Source organism: Stegostoma tigrinum, chromosome 31 (assembly GCF_030684315.1).
Source record: "Stegostoma tigrinum isolate sSteTig4 chromosome 31, sSteTig4.hap1, whole genome shotgun sequence".
Taxonomy (NCBI): domain Eukaryota; kingdom Metazoa; phylum Chordata; class Chondrichthyes; order Orectolobiformes; family Stegostomatidae; genus Stegostoma; species Stegostoma tigrinum.
This window is the reverse complement of record NC_081384.1, coordinates 40,698,641-40,724,897: the sequence shown is the minus strand read 5'-3', so window position 1 is coordinate 40,724,897 and position 26,257 is coordinate 40,698,641. Positions and strand designations below refer to the sequence as shown.

The window sequence follows — 26,257 nt, the reverse complement described above, 5'->3', positions numbered from 1 at the left end:
TTGTGATCATGAGAGTTGTGTGCCTGCTCGAATATCACGTTTGTCGAGATCTTTTGTGTAAAGGAGAAATTTGCCTCGCTTTTCCAAAAACACTCACAAAAGGTCATCATCACTCTTGGATAGAGACAAGAACATTCTCTTGGTTGAGATAGCAAGAATTGCAGATTCTGGAGACGGTGGTAACAAGGTGTAGAGCTGGTGAATCACAGCGGGCCAGGCAGCATCACAGGAGCAGGAAAGTTGACCTTTCTGGTCGGGACCCTTCTTCGGAAACAGTCTCTTAGTGCTCAGTGATAAAAAATAATGGGAACAGCAGAGGCTGGAGAAAGTCCCTGGGCCCGCAACCCTACCCATATCACCATAGGTCCGCCCCTGCACATGTAGCTCCGCCCTAGAGCTTTTGGCCTCGCCCTTGGGCAAGTTGTTCCGCCCCGGTGTCGTTGCGAATGCCCTTGACCACGTAGCCTCGCCTCTGAGCATGCAGCACCCCATTATACTTGTAGCCCCGCCCCTGATCTTGTGACTACGCCCCTGGCAGTGTAGCCCCGCCCCAAACAACGTCATCCTGTCTCGCCCCGGGCATGTAGCCCCGCCCCTGGGCTTGTGGGTCCGACCCTAGCTGTGTAGCCCCGCCTCCTGGACATGTAGCCCCGCCCCCTTGGAGAGGCCCTTCTCCTCCGGAAAGCCCTCGATCTTCGGAAGCGCGCCCCGGGCCGTAGAGGCAGTTTGGCCTTGTCTTGGCCTCACTTTGGGCCCCGACTCCTACCGCAGACCTTCACCCTTTCTTTCCTCGGCTGCATTTCTGTGATCGGGTTCCTCCCCCAGCTCTCGGCTGGTGCTGTCACTGGGGACAGGATGAGAGCTGGGACAGGGGACCGGCTTAGGAGGTTGTCGGTGCTGGAGCATCCTCGGAGCTCAAGAGTTTGTGAGGCCGGCGCTCGCCCTCTCCTCACCCATTCGATCTTCACCGATCCGGCGGCGGGGGCTGAGGGGAATCAATGTGTGTGGATGAGGCTTGGGAAAACGGGTGTGGACGTTATAGAGAGGAGAGAGACGACCAAACGAAGATGTGGTGATGGAGAAATGTGTCCTTCCACGATGATGAATGAGGTAGGGTTGAGGATCAAGGATAGGGAGAGGTGAGTGGAAGATCGGGATGGCTGAAAGCGTGTGATGGTGACCGAATGGCACTGGTGTTTGGGATCACTGTTGTTGAATATCAGATGTTGAGTTTGGGTATGTGTGGAGCAGGGTGGGTGCAAATCTGTGACCCTCTCAGTAAACATTCTTGTGGGGATGAGGACCATAAAATGAGAGTCTCAAAGTTGACGTAAAATTCAGACATGCTTGGGTCTCAAACTGGAATCTTCAGATCTGAAACTAATTGCATTGATATCAGGGATGAATGAACATTTGTCGATAAGAAATTAGATTAACGTGTTTTATAGTAGATAGGAGATTTTTCATTCTTTTTAATTAATAGAATTTGGCTGTCACCAACCAGCACTTATTACCCAGCTATACCTGCCCTTGAAAGTTGGTGTTGAGTTGCCTTCTTGCACTATCACAAACTATTTGCTTTATGTACTCATATAATGCCATAAGGGATGGAACTTTAGGGATTTTAATCCAGTGACATTGAAGGAATGACAATATAGTTCCAAGTCAGGATAGTGAATGGCTTGGAGGGGAATATGCAAGTGGTGGTGATCCCAACTATGCTGCCTTTGCCCTTCTAGATGATAGTGTTATTGGGTTTGGAAGGTGCTATTGGAGGATATTTGGTGAATTTCTGTAGTAAATGTTGTAGATAATATGCACAGTTGGTGGTGTGGGGAATGGATGTTTGTGAATGCGGTGTCATTCAAGTGGGTTATTTTGTCCTGGATGGTGTTACCTTCATGGCTGTTGTTGGAGCTCCACTCATCCAAGCAAGTGGGGATAATCCATTACATTCCCGATTTGTGCCTTGTAGATGCCTAGTAGATGATGGAGAGAGAGATAACAAGCTGTGGAGCTGGATGAATACAGCAGGCCAAGCAGCATCAGAGGAGCAGGAAGGCTGACATTTCGGGCCTAAACACTTCTTCAGAAATGGGGCAGGAAAGGGGGTTCTGAAATAAATAGGGAGAGAGGGAGAGGCAGATAGAAGATGGATAGAGGAGAAAATAGGTGGAGAGGAGACAGACAAGTCAAAGAGGCAGGGTTGGAGCCAGTAAAGGTGAGTGTCGGTGGGGAGTTAGAGAGGGGATAGGTCAGCCCAGGGAGGACGGACAGGTCAAGGGGTGGATGAGGTTAGTAGGTAGGAGATGGGTATGGGTCTTGAGGTGGGAAGAGGGCATAGGTGGGTGGAAGGACAGGATAGGAAGGCAGGGACAAGCTGGGCTGGTTTTGGGATGCAGTAGGGAGAGTGGAGATTTTGAAGCTTATGAAGTCCACATTGATATCTCTGGGCTACAGGGTTCCCAAGCAAAATATGAGGTGCTGTTCCTGCAAACTTCGGGTGGCATCATTGTGGCACTGCAGGAGGTCCAGGAAGGACATGTCGTCAAAAGATTGGGAGGGTGAGTTGAATTGGATCATGACTGGGAGGTGCAGTTGGTGAGTGCAAACTGAGTGTAGATGTCCCGCAAAGCAGTTCCCAAGCCTCCGTTTGGTTTTCCCAATGTAGAGGAGGCCACATCAGGCACAGCAGATACAGCATACCACATTAGCAGATGTGCAGGTGAACATCTGCTTGATGTGGAAGGTCTTCTCGGGCCTGGGATGGGGCTGAGGGGCGACGTGTAGGGGCAGGTGCAGCACTTCCTGCAGTTGCAGGGAAAAGTGCCGGGTGTGATGGGGCTGGAGGGGAGTGTGGAGTGGATAAGGAGTCACGGAGAGAGTGGTCCCTCCAGAAAGCAGATAAGCGTGGGGAGGGAAAATGTCTTTGGTGGTGGGGTCGGATTACAGATGGCGGAAGCGTTGGAGGATGATGCGTGGGTTGGGTGGTACGTGAGGACGAGGGGAATTCTTTTTTTAGTTGTTATTGCGAGGATGGGGTGTGAGGGATGAGTTGTGGGAAATGTGGGAGACACGGTCAAGGGCGTTCTTGACCACTGAGGAGGTGAAGTTGTGGTCCTTATAAAACGAGGACATCTGAGATATTCGAGAGTGGAATGTCTCATTCCTGGGAGCAGATGCAGCAGAGGCGAAGGAATTGGGAATAGGGGATGGCATTTTTGCAGGGAGATGGGTGGGAGGAGGTGTATTTTAGGTAGCTGTGCGAGTCAGTGGGCTTGAAATGGGTATCAGTTTCCAGGTGATTGCCAGAGATGGAAACAAAAAGGCCCAGAAAGGAGAGAGAGGTATCAGAGATGGTCCAGATGAATGTAAGGTTGGGGTGGAAGGTTTTGGTGAAATGGATGAACTGTTCGAACTCCTCGTGGGAGCACGAGGCGGCGCCGATATAGTCATTGATGTAATGGAGGAAGAGATGGGGTTTAGGGCCAGTATAGCTACGGAAGAGGGGTTGTTCCTCATAACCTACAAAGAGGCAGGCATAGCTTGGGCCCATGTGGGAATCCATGGCCACCCCCTTAGTCTGTAGGAAGTGGGAGGAATTGAAAGAGAAGTTGTTAAGGGTGAGGATGAGTTCACCTAAGCAGATGAGGCTGTCAGTAGAGTGGGACTGGTCGGGCCTGCAGGACAGGAAGAAGAGGAGGGCCTTTAGGCCATCTGGATAGGGAATGCAGGTGTATAGGGACTGGATGTCCATGGTAAAGATGAGGTGTTGGGTACCAAGCAGTTGGAAGTTTTGGAGGAGGTGGAGGGCGTGGGTGGTGTCACTGACGTAGGTGGGGAGTTGCTGGACCAAGGAGGAGAAAATGGAGTTGAGATACGTAGAGATAAGTTCGGTGGGTCAGGAGCAGGTGGAGACAATGGGTTGACCAGGGCAGTCAGGTTTGTGGATTTTGAGAAGGAGATAGAAGCACGCTATACAAGGTTGGGGAATGATGAGGTTGGAGACTGTGGGTGGGAGGTCACCTGAAGTGATGAGATTATAGATGGTTTGGGAGATGATGTTTTGGTGGTCAGGGGTGGGGTCATGATCAAGGGGGCAGTAGGAAGAGGTGTCAGAGAGCTGCCGTCTGACCTCGGTAATGTAGAGGTGTGCCGTACTACAACTGCGCCTCCCCTGTCTGCAGGTTTGATGGTGGGGTTGGGATTGGAGCGGAGGTCTGCATGTTCTGTAGGGAAGAGGTTGGATTGGGTGAGAACAGTGGAGAGGTTGAGGCGATTGATGCCTCGACAGCAGTTGGAGATGAAGAAGTCAAGGGAGGGTCAGAGGCCTTAGGGTGGTGTCCAGGAGGAGGGGGTGCGTTGGAGGTGGAGAAGGGGTCAGTAGAGGGAGGGTTAGGCTCATGATTAAAGAAGTATGTGCGGAGGTGGAGGTGGCAGAAAAACTGTTCAAGGTCCAAGCGTGAGGTATCCGTTGATGTTAAGGTGGAGTGGGACACAGGTGAGACTTTACTGAGGATTGACCATTTGCTCTCAGTAAGGAGGTGGTCTGTGGAGACGGTGAAGACCCGGCAGGGCTGGATGCTCCTGTCTACTCTGGAGCTTCTGGCTGTGGAGCATGTGGCCAGAGCAGCGTCGGCGGTGGGTGGCATGGTGACAGTGGTGGGTAGAGCGACGTTGTTGTCGGTGGTGGGCGGAGTGACATCGGCGTTGGCAGTGGGCAGAGCGACATTGGCATGATGGAGAGGCTTTGGAGAATCAACAGATGAGCTACACACTGATTCCTAGCCTCTGACCTTCTCATATAGCCACAATATAGCTAGTTCAGGCAGTTTTTACTCGATGGTAACCCAAGGATATTGATAGTGGTGGGGGGTGGTTAATTTAAATGTTACTTAAATGTTGTTGAATATATGTTCAATTTAGAAAGTTAGAACTCTATAGGAAATGTAGATCCATAGTTAACTGAGAGGTTTTGCACAGTGAAACAAAAACAAATTACTGTAGAGAGATAATAGGAACTGCAGATGCTGAAAAATCCGAGATAACAAGTTGCAGAGATTGTTATCCAAGCAACATCTTAGGAGCAGGAAAGCTGATGTTTCAGGCCTAGGCCATTCATCAAAAGGGTCTAGGCCTGAAACGTCAAATTACCATAGAATCCCTACAGTGTGAGAACAGGCCATTAAACCCAAACCAATCCTCCAAAGACCATCCCACCTAGACCCATCCATATTATACTGCATCTCCCATGGCTAATGCACCTAATCTACACATCCCTGAACACAATGGGCAATTTTGCATGGCCAATCCACCTAACTTGCATGTCTTTTGACTTGGGAGGAAACCTGAAGATGATGAAATGGAGAGATAGATTGCATGAAATAGGGACGGGAACAGCTTCTACAAAAATGTAAAAAGGAATAGAGAAACAAAAGAAAGCATGGATCTCTGAACGATTCAAACAAAAATAATGCTGTAGAATACGGAAATGGCAGGTCTCTTGAACTGCTATTTTGTATCTATCTTCAGCATCTATACTCGAAATGTTGATGGGCCTGATGAAGTTATCAGTATAATGAACATTATAGTAATCAACATTACCAAGGACAAAATTCTGAATGAAAAGCTGATGGTCTTACATTCTAGAGCTCTGAAAAAAGTTGGCAGCAGAGATAACAAATGTGATAACGGATAATAAACATTGTGATGTTCCAAAATTTCCTAGCTTTTTTTCCTAAATTCCTTCAAATGTTGCATGACCCCATTGCATTGGAAGGTGCCAAAACTGGCACCACCTTGTTTGAAAGGAGGGCAAGAAAAAACAGGAAATATATCTTTTCACTACCAAGTCTCCAGATCCTGATGGGCTTCATCCAAGAGTCTTAAAAGTAGTGGTCGGTGAAATAGTTGAAGAGTGTTTTTTAATTTTTCTACGTTCCCTAGATTTGGCAATATAGTTTTAGATTGGATGGTAGTAAATGTAACTTTTTTTCTTAGAAAGGGATACAGGAAGCTGGAAAGAATAGGCCAGTTCACTCAATATTTCCATCTGTAAAATTTAGAAACAATGACATACAAGCGAAGCTTAGGTTCATCATTACTAGGAAGAGTCAATATGGTTTTTGTGAAAGGAAAATCATGATTAACCAATATAAAAGGAAAGTTGTACTTTACTTAGATGTCCAAAAAGTGTTAGATAAGCTGCTACAACAAAGGTTTTTGTTGAAAATAAAATTAATGTTTTGGGCAGATAAAATATTGGCATGGGTGGAAGATTCACTAGTTTAGCCAAAAAAAGTAGGCATAAACGAGTCAATGATAACAAAGTGTAGAGCTGGATGCACACAGCAGACCAAGCAGCATCTTAGCTGCTTGGCCTGCTGTGTTCTTCCAGCTCTACACCTTGTTATCTCAGATTCTCCAGCATCTGCAGTTCCTATTATCTCTGATATAAATGAATCAATTTCTGCTTTCCTGGAAGTAATACAGTCTGGCAAGTAGACTGTATTGTGGGAAACTGTAAAATTGCCCACTTCGACAAGAAGAGTGAAAAAGCATATTATCTTAATGATGAGGGATTGCAGAGCTCTGAAATGTTCAGAGACCTGGGCATCCTACTGCACAAATTACAGTAAGTTAGTATGTAGGTGCGGCAAGTAATTAGGAAATCAGCTGGATGTTCAATTTCAGCTTGGGTGTCTGTTTGTGTGGAGTTTGCGTGTTTTCTCCATGACTGTGTGTGTTTCTGCCAGTTGCTCTTGTTTCCTCCCACAGTCGAAAGTTTGCAGGTGAGATGAATTGACTGCTGAATTGCCCTGAAGTGCCCAAGGGATATACGGGTTAAGTAGATTAGCTGTAGTTAATGCAGGGTTATCAGGGTATGGAGGCAGGTGTAGGATGTTCTTCAGATGATTGGTTTAGACCTGATGGGCTGAATGACCTCCAGCTGCACTGTATGGATTCCATGCTGAACCCCAGGTTCCAGTCCCACTAGCTCCAGAGGTGTGCAATAACATCACCTGAGGGTGGAATCAAACCCAAGTCTCTGGTGTTGTGAGGCAGCAGTGCTAACCACAGAGCATCCGTGCTGCCCTGATGAAGGAAGGATTTCAGTACATTAGAAACAGTCAAGAGAATGGAAATGGGCAGGTTGTTCTTTGAGAAAGATTGGACAGGGTAGGCATGATTTATCTGGACTTTAGAAGAGGAAGAAACTGCTGGAATGAAACACAAAAGATTTTGAGGTAGCTTGACAGGGTGCCTGTGAAAAGAAAGTTTAACGCGGGAGAATCTAGCCACTATTTTAAAGAAAAGGTCATCCTTTTAAGACAAACGAGGAGAAATATTCTCTCAGACAGATGTGAAATTTTAGAACTCTGTTTCTCAAAGGAGGTGGAAAAAATCTTTGAAATTTTTAAAAGCAGAAGTAGATAGATTATTGCCAAGCAAGAGGGTGAATGTGGGCCTGCTCCTTTGAATTCATATATTTGTGTACATGGGAAAGTTAATTTGGTACCATTGATTTTATTTGATTTATCATTGTCACATGTACCAAGATACAGTGAGAAGTGCTGTTTTATCTGCTATTGAGGCAAATCAAAGCTTACATAAGTACATCACGGTAACAGAACAGGATGCAGAATATGGAGATACAGCTACAGAGAAGGTACAGAAAAAGATCAACTCTGATATATTCTGTTCTTGATGAAAAATGGCAGCACAGTGGCTCAATAGTTAGCGCTGTTGCCTTACAGCTGCAGGGACCTGGATTCAATTCCAGCCTCGGGCGATGATCGAAGTAGAGTTTGCACATTCTCCCTGTGTCTGTGTGGGTTTCCTCCCACAGTCCAAAGATGCGCACTCTCGGTGGATTGGCCATGCTAAATTGCCTGCAATATTCAGGGATCTGTAAGTTAGGTGGGGCGATGGGTCTGGGTGGGATGCTCTGAGGATTGGTATGGACTTGTTCAGCTGAAGGGCCTGTTTCCAAACTGTCAGGATTCTATGAAGGTTCATTCAAATCTCTGACAATAGCAAGGTAGAAGCTGTTCTTGAATCTGTTTTTACGTATTTTCAAACCTTTGTATCTTCTGCCCAATGGAAAAGGGTGGAAGAGAGTATAACTCTGTTGGGATGGATTTTTGATTATGTTGGCTGCCTTCCTGAGGCCGCATACATGGAGTCAATGGATGGAAGGCTAGTTTTCATGATGGACTGGGCTAGGCTCACATCACTCTGTAATTTCTTGTTGGCTTGATCAGAGCAATTGCCATACAAAGCTTGATGCATCCAGATTGGATGCTTTCCATGATTCATCTACAAAACCTGGTAAGAGTCATTGTGGACATGCCGAATTTCTTTAGCCTTCTGAGGAAGTGGAGGTGTTGGTATGTCTTCTTGACTGTAGCATTGATGTGGATGAACCAGGACAGATTATTGGTAAAATTTACTCCAAGGACCCTGAAGCTCTTGACCATCTCCACCACAACACCAGTGATGCTCACTGAAGCCAATGACATTTCTTCATTTTTCTGACATTGAGGGAGAGCTTATTGTCTTTACATGATGCCACTAAGCTCTCTATTTCTTTGCTGTACTCTGTCTCATCATTGTTTAAAATCTGACTCATTATGGTGGTGTCATCAATAAACTTGTAAATGGAGTTACAGCTGATTTTGGCCACATAGTCATGAGTGTATAGGGAGTAAAATAATGGGATATTGAGTATGTAGCCTTGCGGGTCGCTAGTGTTGAAGATTAGCATGGAGGAGGTGTTATCGCCTCCTGACTGATTATGGTCTGTTGGTCAGGAAGTTGAGGATCCAGTTGTAGAGGAGGAAGCAGAGTCCTACCTCTCGGAGTTTGGAGATGAGTTTGCTGGGATTAATAGTGTTGAAGGTGGAGCTAAATTCAATAAATGGGAGCCTGATGTATGTATCCTTGTTATTCAGATGGTCTATGAATGAGTGTGGAACCAGCAGGATGGCGTCTGCCAAGGACCTGTTGCAACGGTAGGTGTAGCGGATCAAGGCAGTCCAGGAGCTGGAGTTGATGTGTGCTATTATTAACCTCTCGAAGCACTTCATCAAGATGGATTCTGGAGCAATGGGTGGTAGTTGTTAAGGCACACTGCCTGATTTTTCTTTGTTATCAGGATGGTAGTGGCCCTTTTGAGGCAGGTGAGAACTTCAGCTGAGAGTAAGGAGAGGTTGAAGACGTCTGTGAATCCTACCACCAGCTGGTCTGTGCAGGATCTGAGTACATGGCCGGAGGTACCATCTAGGACAATTGCTTTTCATGGGTTCACCCTAAAAAAGGCCGCTCAGACGTCTGTGGTGGTGACTGTGGATACATGTGCAACCCGAGGCTTATGGGGCAGGTGACACCATTTCACTGACTTTCTGTTCAAAATGAGCATAGCATACATTGAGCTCATTGGGGTGGAATGCATTGTCAGCGATTCCACTTGAATTTGCTTTGTAGCCCATTCTATTGTGTAAGCCTTGCCGCAATTGATGTGTGTTCATGTGGAAATTCTGAGACTCGACTCTGATATTTTCTCTTGGCATCCCTTATGGCTTTGCAAAGGTCATTCCTAGATTTCCTGTATTGGTCCTGTATTGACTTGAACACCTCAAACCTGGACTTCGATAGGGAGTAAATCTCCCAATTCATCCTTGGTTTCTGGTTGGGAACACTTAGAATAACTTCTTTGGCATGCAGTCTTTTACACACTTACTGATGAAATCTGTGATGGTAGTGGCGTACTCATTTAGGTTGGCTGCTGAGTTCTTGACCAGTCCCCTGACTCCAAGCAGTCATGTGAGAGATCATCTGTGTTCTCCGACCAGCACTTTATGACTGTGTGTACCCTCATGCTTCAATTTCTACTTGTAAGCTGGGAGAAGGAGTGCAGCCTTACAGTCAGATTTTCCAAAATGTGGATGAGGGATGTAGCGGTAGATGTCTTTCATGGTTGTGTAGCAATACTCATGGGTATTTGGGCCTCAGGTGAGACAGGAGATGTGTTGATGGTATCTTGGTAGTATGCGAGTTGAAGTCACTGGCTAAACAAGCCTTCAAAATACTCTTTCTCAAGGCTATTTGTTGTGGTGTATGTTTCATCAAGCGCACTATTTACTGCAGCATGGGGTGGGATGCAAACTGTTGTCAAGATACCAGAAACCAACTTCCACAGCAGGTAGTAGGAATGGCACTTCAACATTAAATATTCTAGGTCTAGGGAGCAGTAGCTCGCCAGGGTCATCACATCCGAGCACCAAGAGGTGTCAATTTGGAGGCAGACCACTCTATCCCTTGCATTGCCTGAGGATGCTGCATGGTCCATTTGGTGAACTGCGAAAACCCCAGGTTGTAAGGCACAGTCAGGTGTAGCAGGAGTGAGCAATATCTCTGTAAAACAGCATACAGTAGCCTCTCTTTGATAGGTGAGTGTAGCTTTAAGTTTGTCCAGCTTGTTTTCAATAGCTTATCCATATGCTGGAGATGTGGGTATTTGAAACAGCGTTGTTTTAGTCTCACCTGTAGGCCAGCGCGTCTCCCACATTTCCTGGGTAAGTGACGGCTTCTGTTCAGGCCTGTGAGTCGGTGTAGGTAGTCTCCTGTTCTAGGAGATATGTGGGTGCATCTGGTGGGATCCTGGACACTGGTCGAGGCCTCAGGCACTCCAGAGTGTCTTGTTCTGGGTCTAGTTGGACCATGAAGTAGGGTCTCCACGTCATTAGGTATGGCCACAGAGTCGTGTCTCCAGTCAGCGTTTGGGTTGGGACTTTTTAAAGTCTGATCTGTCTGTTATAACACTGTGTAAAGCTGGAGGAACACAGCAGGCCAAGCAGCATCAGGGGAGCCGGAAAACTGACGTTTCGAGCCTTGATACACCTTGATGTCTCAGATTTTCCAGCATTTGCAGTTCCTACTATCTCTGAGCTGTCTGTTGTTGTGGTCGCGATTCCATAATTGGCAGTCAGGCCTGATTGTGTGTCCTAGGTGGTCCTGGTTTCTGCCGGGTATAGAACAGATTGACAGTTGCTGGCATTGCAGCAGCTGTGTGAATATGCAAATAGCAGAAGACTGTTTTGATCCATCAACCTCTAGGTTATGGGTCCGGCATGGTCCTGCTATGCCACTCTATAACAGTGCACTCTGCACTCTGGGAAAATTTTGGAATCTGTTGTTAAGGGACTGGTGACAGACAGTTAAAGAATCACTGATTGAGCCGAGTAACAATTGTTTGATGAAAGGAAAATCATGTTTGACAGATCGATTTGGGTTATTTGAGCAGAACATGTAACTAGTACAGTGGATCATAGTGATAAAATACTTGGATTTTCAGAATCCATTTGATAAAGTTGATAAGGTAGTGCAAAGTTGATAAAGATTCAAGGGGCTTGGAAATCTGATTGAGCAAACAGTATAAACTGGAAATTTGGAATAACTGGGTCATTTTTCAGTTGGCAGATTGTGACTTGTGATCTGGGGTCTCAACTGTTAGAATCTATGAATGATTAGATGCAGGGACCTTTACATTGAAGTTTTCTGATGATACAAAACTTTATCAGAGTTTTTAAGGGTTTGCAAAAGGACGTAGATAGATGTGAATGACATAAAAGTCGTGGATGGGAAAATTAGGGTAATTTTGTGAGGAAGGTCAAAGAAAAAAATCGGCCATGAAACTTAAATGTAGTTTTCCGAGGGATCTGGTTAAACTTGCACACAAAACGTAAAGTTAGCATACTGGTATGGTAAATTATTTGGAAGGCATTTGGTATGTTATTTATTGGAGACAAAACAGTGTGGAGCTGTAGGAACACAGCAGGCTGGGCAGCAGCAGAGGAGCAGGAAAATTGACATTTCAGGTCGAACCAAATGTCAAAATTTCCTGCTCCTCCAATACTGCGTTCCTCCAGCTCCACACTGCGTTGTCTCTGACTCCAGCATCTGTAGCTCTTGCTATCTATGTGTTATTTATTGGAACAAGTTTAGAACACAAGAGTAAGGAAAAGTAATTAGAATTGTACAGAGCTTTGTTCCATAGAATATCTACAGTGTGGAAACAGGCCCTTTGGCCCAAAAAGTCCACACTGACCCTCAGAGCATCCCAACTAGATCCATTCCCAAACCCACTTAATCTACACATACCTGAACACTATGGCCAATCCACCTAGTCTGCACATCTTTGGACTGTGGGAGGAAACCAGAGCACCCGGACAAAACCCATGCAGACAGGGCGAGAGTGTGCAAATGCCACGCAGACAATTGCCCGAGGGGGAATCAAACCCAGATCCGTAGCACAGTGACGCAGCAGTATCAACCACTGAGCCACCTGTTGAGACCAGTCTATAGTTTTGTTCCCCATACCTCAGGAATGATATATTTGTCTTCAAGGCAGTAAAAGAGAACCTCAGTAGGTTGTTTCCTTGGATGACAGGACTTTCCTGTGAGAACAGTTTGTGTCATCTGTACTATGAACTTAGGGTCGCAAACAAAAACAGAAATTGCTGGAAATATCCAGCACGTTTGGCAGCCTTTGTGGAGACAAATCAGAGTTAACATTTCAGGTCCAGTGACCCTTCCTCAGAACTGTTTATAATCTCAGGATAAAGCCATTTAGGACTGGTATGAAAAATACATGTGCTGAGGGTTCTGAATCTTGAAAATTCTCTGCCTCAGTGTACCTGAGTGCTTTGTTCATGCTTGATCAGTGCGAATGGAGATTGGACAGCAAAGTGTATTTGAGTGTGAAGATTAGCTATAACCTTATTAAATCATACAGTAGATTAAAGGGACTGAATAGGCTATTGTGCTTGGACTTTTGATGTGTGCTCAGCTGCCTGTTTTTGGTTTGTTCCAGTGACATTGCTGCATTGAAAGGCAGAATGTCTCAGAACACTTGACTCAATCAATGCTGCTGGAAATCACACATTTTGGACAAGGCCAGAAGATCAAATGTGGACCAACAGCTTGATGGTGCACTCAGGTCAAATGAGGTCCAAGAATGTGAGTCATTTCCAGCATGAGTCTGTAATTTATCAGGAAAGGAGAAAAAGTCCCATATTCTCGACACCTTGAATATATCAACATGAATTTGAACTGGGGCGATACAAGCCAGCTAGATACTCACTTGCTCCTTATGTGGCTGGACAGTGACAGAGACTGATTCCTGGACCCCACTGGAAGTCTTTTCCACACCGTGCCACATCAAGACCTGTGAGTAGGAAAGGAAAATGATTAGTATAAAAGTCATGAAATCTTGAAGAGTATGAAGTTGTTGCAAACAGCCCTTGGATTTAGTCTTCTGCCTTTTGTTTTCAGTCTGGTGCTGATTTGGAATAGCATCTTTTGCCGTACTATACGTTGACTCAGTGGCGTAATCTAGAGTTTATGGCACTGCGAAGAAGGCAACAGCTGATCAGTTTAGAGTACCTGAGAGTCAGCAATAATTTGCAGGCTTGCATGTGTATCCCTGCAGTGTGATTTGTCGGAGACACCATTCTGTTGGAAATTGTGTGTGACAGGGCCATCATGAGGTCCATCTTTGTTTATTGCCTCAGATTGTTTAGTCATGGTTTCAAGATTATAGTGTTGAAATTTCAATCCACTGGACAGCAAACCCATAAAAAGTATCTGTGGCAGCTTTAGTTGGTATGAACCTAGGTCTTTTATCCTACACCGTTAACAATAAACATATATTTCCACGGAGTCTAACTCATTGTGTTAGCTCCTAGCCTGAGAGGACCCCTGTTATCATAGACCAACAGCTGAACAGCCAAATTTGATGTCAGCTGCACGAAGGTCTTTCTATCTTTCCCAGTTATGGCTGGAACTTTCATGAAGCTCCTTAGAAATCATTTATTATTTCATGAAATATGGGCAGCATTTGTTATCCATTACTAATTGCCCTTGAACAGAGTGGCTTGAGAGGCAATTTCAAAATATAGTTGTGGGTCTGGTTTCCTATGTAGGCCTTGAGAAGAACAATGGAGACTTCATTCCTGAAGGATGTGTGTCAACAAAGATTGTTTCTGACTGCAGGTAATGAATGGCAGTGCAGACTCAAAGGGCAGAATGGCCTCCTGCTCCTGTCATCTATGTTCCTATGTTATTCCTAATTTATATGATTGTATGAATGTTCATATGATAATGTTTGAGATGTAATTAGATGTATAGGTTCAGGAAGTGGATATTTGCCTCTTTTGACACCCAGTCACTCAATCTGCTTCATGCCAGCTGAGCAACTGTGATGAGTGACTCTACGAAACTGAGCTATCTGTGTGTGTGTGGTTTTTGCTTGAATTTATCTACTTGTTGTGATATTCAACTGATGATTGAAGGGAAGGTATCTATAAGGTGTCAGTCAAAATTTGGAGCTGGTTTAAGGAACAGATATTGCGTGTCTTTGATAGGTATGTCCCTGTCAGGCAGGGAGAGAGTGATAAGGTAAGGGAACTGTGGTTTACTAAAAAAATTGTATCTCTTTTTAAGGGGAAGGGCGAGGCTTATGTGACAATGAGATGAGATGGTCCAGATGAGGTGATGGAGAGTTACAGATTACCTAGGAAGGATTTAAAGAGAGAGTTAAGAAGAGCATGGAGGGGACATGAGCAGACATTAGCAGGTAGAATAAAGGAGAACCCTAAAGCTTTCTATAGGTATGTGAGGAATAAGAGGATGACTAGGGTAAGAATAGGGCCAGTCAAAGACAGAAGTGGGAAGTTGTGTGTGGCCCCTGTGGAGATTGGAGAGGTGCTAAACGAATGTGTCTCTTCTGCCTTCACTCAGGAAAAGGAGAGTATTGTAGAGGAGAAGACTGAGTTACGGGTTATTAGAATTGAAAGGATTGAGGTTAGTAAGCAGGAGGTGTTATCAATTCTAGAAGGTGTGAAGGTAGATAAATCCCCTGGGCCGGATGGGATTTTTACAAGGATTCTGTGGGAAGCTAGGGAGGAGATGGTGGAGCCTTTGGCCCTGATCTTTGAGCCGTCATTGTCTACAGGTTTAGTACCAGAAGACTGGAGGATTGCAAATGTTGTGCCCTTGTTCAAGAAGGGCAGTAGAGATGACCCAGGTAGTTATAGACCAGTGAGCCTTACGTCTGTTGTAGGAAAGGTTTTGGAAAGGATTATAAGAGATAGGATTTATAATCATCTCAGAAGCAACAATTTGATTGGAGATAGTCAACATGGATTTTTCAAGAGCAGGTCATATCTCACAAACCTTATTGAGGTTTTTTGAGAAGGTAACCAAGCATGTGGATGAGGGTAGGACAGCTGACGTGGTGTACATGGACTTCAGTAAAGCTTTTGATAAGGTTCCACATGGTAGGCTGTTGGAGAAAATATAGAGGCATGGGATTGAGGGAGTTTTATCAGTTTGGATTAGAAACTGGCTTTGTGTAAGAAGGCTACAAGTGGTGATTCGATTAGATTATATTCCCTACGGTGTGGAAAAAGGCCCTTCAGCCCAACAAGTCCACACCACCCCTTGAAGCATCCCACCGAAACCCATCCCCCGATGGCCCTCACACCTCTGAACAGTACGGTCGATTTAGCATGGCCAATCCACCTAACCCACACATCTTGTACTGTGGGAGGAAACCGGAGCACCCGGAGGAAACCCACGCAGACACAGGGAGAATATGCAAACTGCACACAGACAGTCACCCGAGGCTGGAATTGAACCCGGGTCCCTGGTGCTGTGAGGCTGCAGTGCTAACCACGGAGCCACTGTGCCGCCCCGTAGTTGATGGAAAATATTCATCCTGGAGTCTGGGTTCTGGTGGTGTGCCTCAAGGATCTGTTTTGGACCACTGCTATTTGCCATTTTTATAAATGACTTGGACGCAGGCATAGGTGGATGGGTTAGTAAGTTTGCAGATGACACTAAAGTCGGTGGAGTGGTGGACAGTGTGGAAGAATGTTGCGGGTTGCAGGGAGACTTGGATAAACTGCAGAATTGGTCTGAAAGGTGGCAAATGGAGTTCAATGCAGATAAATGGGTGGCGATTCACTTTGGAAAGAATAATAGGAAGGCAGAATACCAGGTCAATGGAAAGATTCTTGGCAGTGTAGATGTGCAGAGGGATCTTAGTGTCCATGTACATAGACCCCTGAAAGTTGCCACCCAGGTTGATAGTGCTGTTAAGAAGGCTTGCGGTGTGTTTGGTTTTATTGGTAGAGGGGTTGAGTTCCAGAGCCGTGATGTCATGCTGCAACTGTACAAAACACTAGTGCGGCCTTACTTGGAATATCGTGTTCAGTTCTGGCCATGCCATTACAGGAAGGATGTGGAAGCATTGGAAAAGGTGAAGAGGAGATTTACCAGGATGTTGCATGGTCTGGAGCGCAGGTCTTATGAGGAGACTGAGGGACTTGGGTTTGTTCTCATTGGAGAGAAGAAGGCTAAGAGGGGATTTAGTAGAGAGATACAAGATGATCAGAGGATTAGATACGGTGGACAGTGAGAGTCTTTTTCCGAGGATGATGACGTCGGCTTGTACGAAGGGGCATAGCTACAAATTAAAGGGTGATAGATTCAAGACAGATGTCAGAAGCAGGTTCTTTACTCAGAGAGTGGTAAGGGCGTGGAATGCCCTGCCTGCCAATGTGGTGAAATCAGCCACATTAGGGGCATTTAAACAGTCCTTGGATAAGCATATGGATGATGATGGGATAGTGTAGGGGGATGGGCTTAGATTAGTTCACAGGCACAACATTGAGGGCCGAAGGGCCTGCTCTGCGCTGTATTGTTCTATGTTCTATGTTCTATGCACTCAGTATTAGCTGTCATGGTCCCTATTCCTGAAACAAGCTTTCAGTTCCAGATCCTGTTTATGGATTTGAGTCTAATTCCACCTGTTTCAATAATGAGCAGACCACCTGACCACACTTACTTAATAATTTAGAGCTATTTAAAGATTTGCCCCACAGCATTACCTCACAACCTGCCAGCACTGTTTCAGAGTTCAGCACTCGACAGGTTATACTGGAGTACTTATTACCACACTTTATAGTGAGTTCACCACTTTCCTTGCACAGTGCTTTATACTAATTCCCCCGCTCCACTTTACAGTGATGTTGATTCACTGCACACTTCTCCTAATCCTCTTCACACTGCTGCACATACCCCTCCTATCAATGTGAAGGTGGGAGCAGGGGTGATTTGGGTGGAAGGAGAATTGTGGAGTAAAAGCTCAAATCTGTGTCTGAAATAGACCATGTGAGCAAGTGGTTGTGTGATGGTAACTTCTTTTGGATAGATAGGCAGTTGTGTACTGTGGAGGTTATTCTGTTTGGTGCTTGAAGACCATTGGAAGAGGGTGAGAATGTTGTGGAATCAGCGCTAGACTGTGGCAATTTGTGAACTAAGTCTTTTGTTCTGTGCATGGAGAATGCCAACAGTTTCTTATTTGGCTCCATTCTTTTAACAACTGGGAACTGTTTCTATTTTCTCTACCTGGCCTCCCTTTTCTATCAAGGTTGTCTGAGGGTTATTGACCTTGGCCTTAATTCTCTCTCTTCGGTGATAATTCTATACCCCAACTTTCCAGAATTTATAAGTCTGTGTAAACAGATAGAAACCAGCCAGTATGGTTGCACAGGCCCAGTCTATCCCTGATATCCTCACTTCTTCTGCATGCATTTGGATTGGAAAGAGTATTGAATTTTTGAGTTCCTTGAGGAATTTACCATGGCCTCAATTTTAAATACTGTTATGCTTCACTGGGATATCCTGTGGAAATCAAGCCCTGCTATTTCCAGAGTTATCACAAGTTTTAAAAATATAAAATTATCAAAATACGCAGTCCCCAGTGTACCTGTCTTTGAGACTCAGGCTAACAGAAAACAGACCAGGTTTCTGTACTTAACAAGAGCTACTGTGTGTTACAAATGAATAGATTCTAGCCACAGGTAAATAATATGAATATCTACATAAACCTCTCTGCCACAGACTGACAAAAATAAAAATGTTACGGGTGAAGGAGAAAACAGTTTGATAGCACCAGTCCTCAAGATTCAATGGGATTTGTTTCCTACATCTTTCAGTTATTTAATATTTTCCTTCAGGTTCTTCCATTTCTTTGCAGGAGACATAGAGTGACTGATACACAAATTATGAACTCTTTGACTTGTTGTAAGGTATTGTTTTAGAAATAACTGGTGACAGCAACTGGTTTTTTTTCCACGACTGATGGACTCTGAAGAAGGGTCACTGGACTCAAATTGCAAGCTGTTTTCTCTCCACAGATGCTGCCAGACCTGTTGAGTTTCTCCAGCAATTTCATTGGCAAACTTTAGCTTCAAGTATTTTGTTAGAGAAAAAAAGAGAGAGAGGGAGAGACCACCTCACATTCCCAAGGTCCAAGGGCTTCTCATTGTCTTGTTCGCAGTCATAAGGTCTCAAGTGTTAAAATCAGATAATGGAATATGAAAATTGCTCATCCATATTTTGCTGCTATCATGTTATCACATGCCCCAGCACCCAGACGCAAGGAAATTCTCACATGACCATCAGGAGACCACGTACATCATTCATAGAATCGTACAAATTTGTATTCGGGAAAAAGGCCATTTGACCCATTATGGCCAGCACTAACCAACAGGTAGCTGTCCAAACTAATCCACTTCCTAGTATATGATTCATTGCTCTGTCGGTTATGTTACTTTTAAAGCACATTCAAGTATATTTTAAAGATTAACAATGGGTCTCTTCTACTCAGGGAGCAGGTTTCACATCCTCTTCACTCCAGGTGCTGAAATTTTCCCTTCTAAACCTCTTCTCTTTTGCCATCAGTCCAAGACCCCAGATTACAGTTCCCTCAACTGAGGGGAAGAAGATGATATTTGTACAGTTTGTATCGTATATGTACAATATTTTCAGGATCCCAATTATGACTGGAAACTTGAAAAGAGACATTTGAACTTGCAATGGATAAGTAAAAGGTTGACGCATTGTGGTTCCATTTGAAGGCTCTTACTGTGGCAACCAAACTAAAAAGCACATAGGAATAGATAGACTTTTTGCAGGTAATCTGTCCTTGAGTGAATAACAAAATTTTCCCATTAATTTAAAGCAATACTGAAAGCACAATTGACCGGAAAAAGTTAAATGGTCTTTTAAGAAGTTGTTCAAACTTCTTGGAACAAGTCCCAAATTATTCTTAGCTCCTAAAGATTAACTTCAGTATTTTCGCAGCCTGGTAAATTTTGACCTCAGAATTGTCTTTCACGGTGAGGGCTGTGCTTGGCAAGTCTCCCTGTCACACAAGTTAGGCAAATCTTCCAGCCTTGCTTCAAGTCCTTCCAATTTGCTCTTTTTTCAATTCAATCACAAGTTGTCTTCACATTGCTGTATGGTGAACCACAGAGACACTCAGCTTCTCAGTGCCCACATCTGTAGGAACCTGGCAGGTTTCTCTTCCTCTGATTTTTTTGGGATATCTCAAGGCCTATCTGCATGATATCATGAATCCCATGCACCTTTATATCCAGGTAGGAATGCTGATTAGCCATAATTGAGAACCCACATCTTTGTATTTTAGAAACATGGTGTGTAAACAGTTATGCTTTAAATTATTTATGCAATGACCATTTCAATATTGCCTAATCACTTTAAAAATAACCACAGTTGTTTCCAGGTGTGAAAACCTTCCACCTTCCTTTCATCCAAACAGCCTGTACCTCCCCTTACTTTTTAATAACTAGTAACAATAAGAACATAAGAACTAGGAGCAGGAGTAGGCCATCTGGCCCCTTAAGCCTGCCTCCCCATTTAGTAAGATCATGGCTAGATCTTTGAGACTCAACTCCACTTACCCGCCCACTCACCATAACCCTTAATTCCTTTACTGTTCAACAATTTATCTGGCCTTGCCTTAAAAACATTCAGCGAGGTAGCTTCAAATTCTTCACTGGGCAGGGAATTCCACAGATTCAAACCCTTTGGGTGAAGAAGTTCCTCCTGACCTCCACCCTACATCTGCTTCCCTTTATTTTGAGGCTGTGCCCCCTAATCCTAGTTTCACCTGCTAGCAGAAACAACCTCCCTGCCTCCACTTTATCTATTCCCTTCATAATTTTACATGTTTCTATAAGATCTCCCCTCATTCTTCTGAATTCCAATGAGTATAAGCCCAGTCTACTCAGCCTCTCCTCATAAGAAGGGATGGCACTGTGGCTCAGTGGTTTTTAACCCTCAAACAATAGCAGTCAAAATTCTATTTGCCTTTTTAATCACCTGCTGCACCTGCAATCCCACCTTCAGCAATTCAAGCACAAGGACACCCAAGTCCCTCTGCACAGAAGCGTGCTGCAGTTTTTTACCGTTTAAAACAGTCCGTTTTGCTGTTATTCCGTCCGAAATGGATGACATCACACTTATCAACATGGTACTCCATCTGGCAGACCTTTGCCCATTCACTTAAACTATCTATATCCCTCTCCAGACCTTCAGTGTCTTCTGTACACTTTGTTCTACCACTCACCTTAGTGTCATCTGCAAATTTTGGCACACCACACTTAGTCCCCAACTCCAAATCATCTGTGTAAATTGTAAACAATTGAGGTCTCAACACTGATCCCTGAGGCACACCAGTAGCCACTGACCGTCAACCAGAAAAACACCCATTTACCCCTACTCTTTGCTTTCTATTGGTCAACCAATCCTCTCTCCATGCCACTACTTTACCTGTAGTACCGTGCAACTTTATCTTATGTAGCAGCCTTGGGTGTGGCACCTTGTCGAATGCCTTCTGGAAATCCAGATACACCGCATTCACAGGGTCCCCATTATCCACGATGCAAGTAATGTCTTCAAAGAATTCCACCAAATTAGGTAAACATGACCTACCCTTTTTGAACCCATGCTGGGTGTTCCCATTGGGACCATATATATCCAGATGTCTTGCAGTTTCTTCCTTAATGACAGATTCAAGCATTTTCCTCACTACTGAAGTTAAGCTAACTTGGCCTATAGTTACCTGCTTTTTGTCTACTTCCTTTTTTCAACAGTGGCGGCACATTGGCTGTTTTCCAATCTACGGGAACCACCCCAGAGTCCAGTGAATTTTGGTAAATAATTGCTAGTGCATTTGCTATTTCCCCCATCACCTCTTTCAGTACCCTGGGATGCATTTTGTCATGGCCAGGAGACTTGTCTACCTTTATCCCCATTAGCTTGCCCAGCACTGCCACCTTTGTGATAATGATATTTTCTAGGTCTTCACCTGCTATAACCTTCTTGCTATTAGTTTTTGGCATGTTATTTGTGTCTTCCACTGTGAAGACCAACACGTAATAACTGTTTAATGTCTCGGCTATTTCCTCATTCCCAGTTATTAAATTGGCCTTCTCATCCTCTAAAGGACCAACATTTACCTTCACCACTCTTTTACGATTTACATATTTATAGAAACTTTTGCTGTCTGCTTTTATATTCTGAGCTAGTTTACTCTCATAATCTATCATTCTTTTCTTTATAAGTTTTTTTTGTGGCTTTCTGTTGGCCTTTAAAGATCCCAGTCGACTAATTTCCCACTACTCTTTGCTTTTTTGTATGCGTTTTTTATTCAATCTGATACTTTCCTTTATTTCCTTAGACATCATGGCCAGCTCTCTCTTTTCCTACAGTTCTTCCTTATCACTGGAAAATACTTCTGCTGAGCACTGTGGAAAATTGTTTTAAAAGCCCTCCACTGTTCCTCAATTGATCCACCATAAAGTTTTTGCTCCTATTCTACCTTAGCTAACTCCTTCCTCATTCCTTCATAGTCTTTTTTGTTTAAGCACAGGACATAGGTGCTGGATTTAAACTTCTCACGCTCCATCTGTATCTTAAATTCGATCGTACTGTGATCACTTCTTCCGAGAGGCTCCCTAACTGTGAGATCATTAATTATTCCTGTCTCATTACACAGGACTGGACCTCAGATAGCTTGCTCCCTCGTAGGTTCCATTTCATATTGTTCAAGGAAATTATTGCGGATGCATTCTGTGAACCCCTCCTCAAGGCTGCCATGACTAACCTGGTTTGACCAATCGATATGTAGATTAAAATCCCCCATGATAATTGCTGTACCAGTTTTACATGCATCAGCTATTTCTAGGTTTATTGCCCGCCCCACCAGGATGTCATTATTTGGTGGCCTATAGGCCACAACTATCAGTGACTTCTTCTCCCTGCTATTTCTAATTTCTGCCCAAATGGATTCAATGTTTTGTTCAATAGAACCTATATCATCTCTCACTACCACCCTGATATCAACCTTAAAAATCAGAGCAACACCACCTCCCTTACCTTCCTGCCTGTCTTTCCGAACAGTTTGATACCCCTGGATACTTAACTCCCAGCCATGACCATCCTGTAACCATGTCTTTGTAATGGCCACTAAATCATCCCCATTTGCCATGATTTGCACCGTCAACTCATCCACCTTGTTTTGAATGCCCTAAGCATTCAGATAAAGTGACCTTATTGCCAGTTTTTGCGCCTTCTTTTTGGGTGCTGTTACCTCAATTATTAACAGCTCTTGAATTCTCCTTCCCTTTAACTTTTTGCCTGATTTTCAATGGAGTTGAAGCTTCCTCGTCACCTGCTAACTTGCTGCTTTGCCTTGCATTAATTGTAATTCTCCATCTACGCTCACTTCTTCCTTCCCCCTACTTACTAGTTTAAAGTCCTCCTAACCACCCAATTTACCATTTTTGCCAGAACACAGACCCGCCCTGTTCAGGTGGAGTCCATCCCAGCGGCATCGATCCCTCCTGTCCCAGAACTGAAGCCAGTGCCCCATGAAAAGGAAACTCTCTATCCCATACCACTCTTTTAGCCACGTGTTTACTTCCCTGATCCTTGCCTCCCATGCCAATTTGCACGTGACTAGGGCAGCAGTCCAGAGATTATGACCCTTGAAGACCTGTTTTTTTAATTTTGTTCCTAGCTTTTCATAACCCCGAAACAGGCCTTTTCTCCCAGTGCTGCCTGTGTTGTTGGTACCTACGTGGACCACAACAACTGGATCCTCCCCCTCCCTCTCTGGTATCCTCTCCAGCCAGTCAGAGATGTCTTGCACCCTGGTACTGGGCAGGCAACACACCATGTGGAATTCTTTATCCTGGTTGCAATGGAAACTGTCTATCCCCCAGTGATAGAATCCCCTACAACTACAATCAAGTACAATAGATCTTCCCCCACACATCATTGCTCTTAATTTTCTCCTAAATTTAAGACTGGGCCAAAACATACTCTCATAAACTTGAGATAACAAAGTGTGGAGCTGAAATTTTCTGAGGAAAGGCTCCAACCCAAAACATCAACTTTCTTGTTTCTCTGATGCTGCCTGGCCTTCCTGCAGTTCCACACTTCGCTATCTCTGACTCCAGCATTTGCAGTTCTTGCTATCTCTCTCTTATAAACTTGAGATTAAGATTCTCTCAGTCTGATATGTGCCAGAAAAGAATGCAAACATATCCAATATTTCCCCCTGACTAAAATTCTTCAGTCCCGATATTGCCCTCAGAATTATCCTTTGCACCCTTTCTGTGCACTCTTTGCCATAATCGCGCACTGTACTCCTTGAGTGACCAACGCAGTATTGTATGCAGTTCTGTATGACTTTGCAGCACTTGTATTCTATGCCATGGTCATTAAAGGGAATGGAAAAGAATCTCCAGAGAGATATTTCCAAGCTTAGCGAGTGAGCAAAAATTTGGCACTTGGAATATAATGTGGGACAATGTGGTGTTCAGCACTGTGATAGGAAGAGAGGAACTGAATATTATTTGAATGAGGAAAGAAAGCAGAAATCTGTGATATACAGAGACATGGGAGTCCTCATGAACAAATTACAAAAAAAACCCACACAAGTGCAACAGACAACAGGGAAAGCAAGTGGAATGTTGATCTATATTTGAAAAAGAAATTTTGAAGTGGAGGAGTGCTGCTAAAACTGTACAGGCATCCGTTAAACCACAACTGGCATCATGTGAACAGTTTTGCTCTCCTTATCTAAGGGAAAATATACTGGCTTTGGAGGCAGTCAAGTGAACGTTCAAGAGGCTGGTGCCAGGTATGGAGGGACTGTCTTATGAAGTTTAATAGGGTAATGTGCACTTCCTTTCAGATGAGGGAAATCAGAGATTTTGACTGTTCCTGAAGACGCTGTCCACATAAAGTATGTTCTATAGTAAAAATGCATGGATCAGTTGGAGTAGCAGTCACGGGTAATGAGGAGTTTGCAAGAGCGTAACTACTCTTGGTTGGGGGAGCGGGGTGTGGCGGCAGTCGGGATGGCCTATCAGGAGAGCATAGGACTGACAGTCAGGTTTCTGATACTGTGACTGGTTGTACTATAATGAAGGGTATGCAAGGTTCCAAGCAATCTATTATAATAAGAGGCTGTCTGCTCTGAGGCACAGACAGACATTTCTGCAGTTGTCAATGAGACATCTGGATGGTGTGTTGCCTCTTTAGTGCCATGGTCAAGGATGTTTCAGAGAGGGTATAGAGTATTCTGAAAAGGAAGAGTGGGAGAAGGCAGGAGATCACTGTGCACATTGGTACCAATGACATAGGTAAAGAAAGTGTTGAGGCTCTGCAGAGACAATAGAAGGAAACTAGGCAGGAGGTTAAACAGTCAATTATCTAGGATGGTACTATCTGATGATTATTGATACCACGTACTAATGAGGGAAGGAATAGGAGGAAAAAGCTGATGAATGGGAGCTGAGGACCTGGTGCAGGAGATGAGAATTTATATTTTTTGACCATTAGGATCTCTTAAGGGGTAGAAATGACCTCTCTCGGAGGAATAGGCTCCACCTCAGTTGGAAGGGGACCAATATCATTGTCCTGGGACAGAACACCAGCACTTCAACGGAGGCTACGCAGTATTGACAATATCATCTAGAAGGTAGATGAAATGTTTGCATGAAAACCGGTCAGCTTGGCAAACCAACCAATAATTCCAACTGCAACCGGAGCTACAGATCTTCTTTAAAACACATCGTATCTATTACAGAAACATGGCTCAGGGATGGACAGGACTGGCAGCTAAATATTCCGGGATATAGATGCTACAGCAAGGATAGAAACGGAGGCAAGAGAGGAGGAGGAGTTGTGTTTTCGATCAGGGAGAACATTACAACTGTACTTAGGGACGATATTCCTGGGAGATCATCCATGAAGTTGTGTGGGTGAAACTGAGCAATAAGAAATAGATGACCTGTTGGGATTGTACTATAGGGTCCCCCCCTCCCCATTAGTCAACAGGAAATTGAGAAGCAAATACTTAAGGAGATCTCAAATGTCTGTAAGAAAATTAGGGTTGTAATGATAGGGGATTTTAACTTTCTGAACATAGACTCGGACTAGTGTTGAGGATTCGGATTGGGAGGAATTTAAGAGTGGTCAAGAAAACTTCCTCATTCAATATATGGACCTACTTACTAGCGAAGGAGTAATATTTGACCTCTGGGAATAAGGCAGGTCAATTGACTGAGGTCTCAGTGGGGGAACACTTTGTGGCAAGTGATAATAATTCTTTTGGTTTTAAAATTGTTATGGAAAAGGATGGATCTGATCAAAACGTTTTAAGTTCTAAATTGGAAGAAGGTCAATTTTGATGGTATTAAACAGGAATTTTCAAAAGTTGTTTTGGGAGGCTCTTGGTAGGTAAAGGGCAGCTGGGAAGAGAGATACCTCGAAGAATGAGACAATGAGAGTTCAGATACTTTGTTCATGTTAACTTGAAGGGCAAGGCTGGTAGGTGTAGGGAATGCTGGATGACTAGAGAAGATGAGGCTCTGGCCAAGAAAAAGGAGGAAGCATTTATCAGGTATGGACAATTAGGATCAAGTGAATCCCTTGAAGGAAATCAGGAGGGCAAAAAGGGACCATGAAATAGCTTCGTCAAATAGAGCTAAGGAAAGCCCAAAGAGATTCTATAAATACATACGGGAAAAGGGTAACTAGCAAGAGAATCATGCCCCTTAAAGATCAACAAGATCGTTGATGTGTGGAGATGGCTGAGATACTCAGTGAGTATTTTGTGTCAGTATTTGGTGTGGAGAAGGACACGGAAGCGAGAGAACATGGTGAAATATATGGTGATATCTTGAAAAGTGTTTGTATTACAGAAAAGGAGATGCTGGGATGTCTTAAAACACAAAGATAGATAAATCCTTGGGACCTGATCTGGTGATGGCCAGAACTTTATGGGAAACCCGGGAAGAGATTGCCG

At 44.2% G+C, this 26,257-nt stretch overlaps 1 protein-coding gene across 2 annotated transcripts in view; it reads left to right on the top strand.

The window, feature by feature from the left end:
* The first annotated feature begins 675 nt into the window (after positions 1-675).
* Positions 676-26,257, top strand: part of LOC125466244 (KAT8 regulatory NSL complex subunit 1-like) — a 252,498-nt gene continuing 226,916 nt past the window's right edge. Inside the window, exon 1 of one of the 2 annotated variants that reach the window (XM_059638630.1) lies at positions 676-1,110. The gene's annotated coding sequence lies outside the window, so the exon portion shown is untranslated. Of the gene's footprint in view, positions 1,140-26,257 lie in introns of both variants that reach the window. The other variant, XM_059638628.1, reaches the window with a different exon arrangement.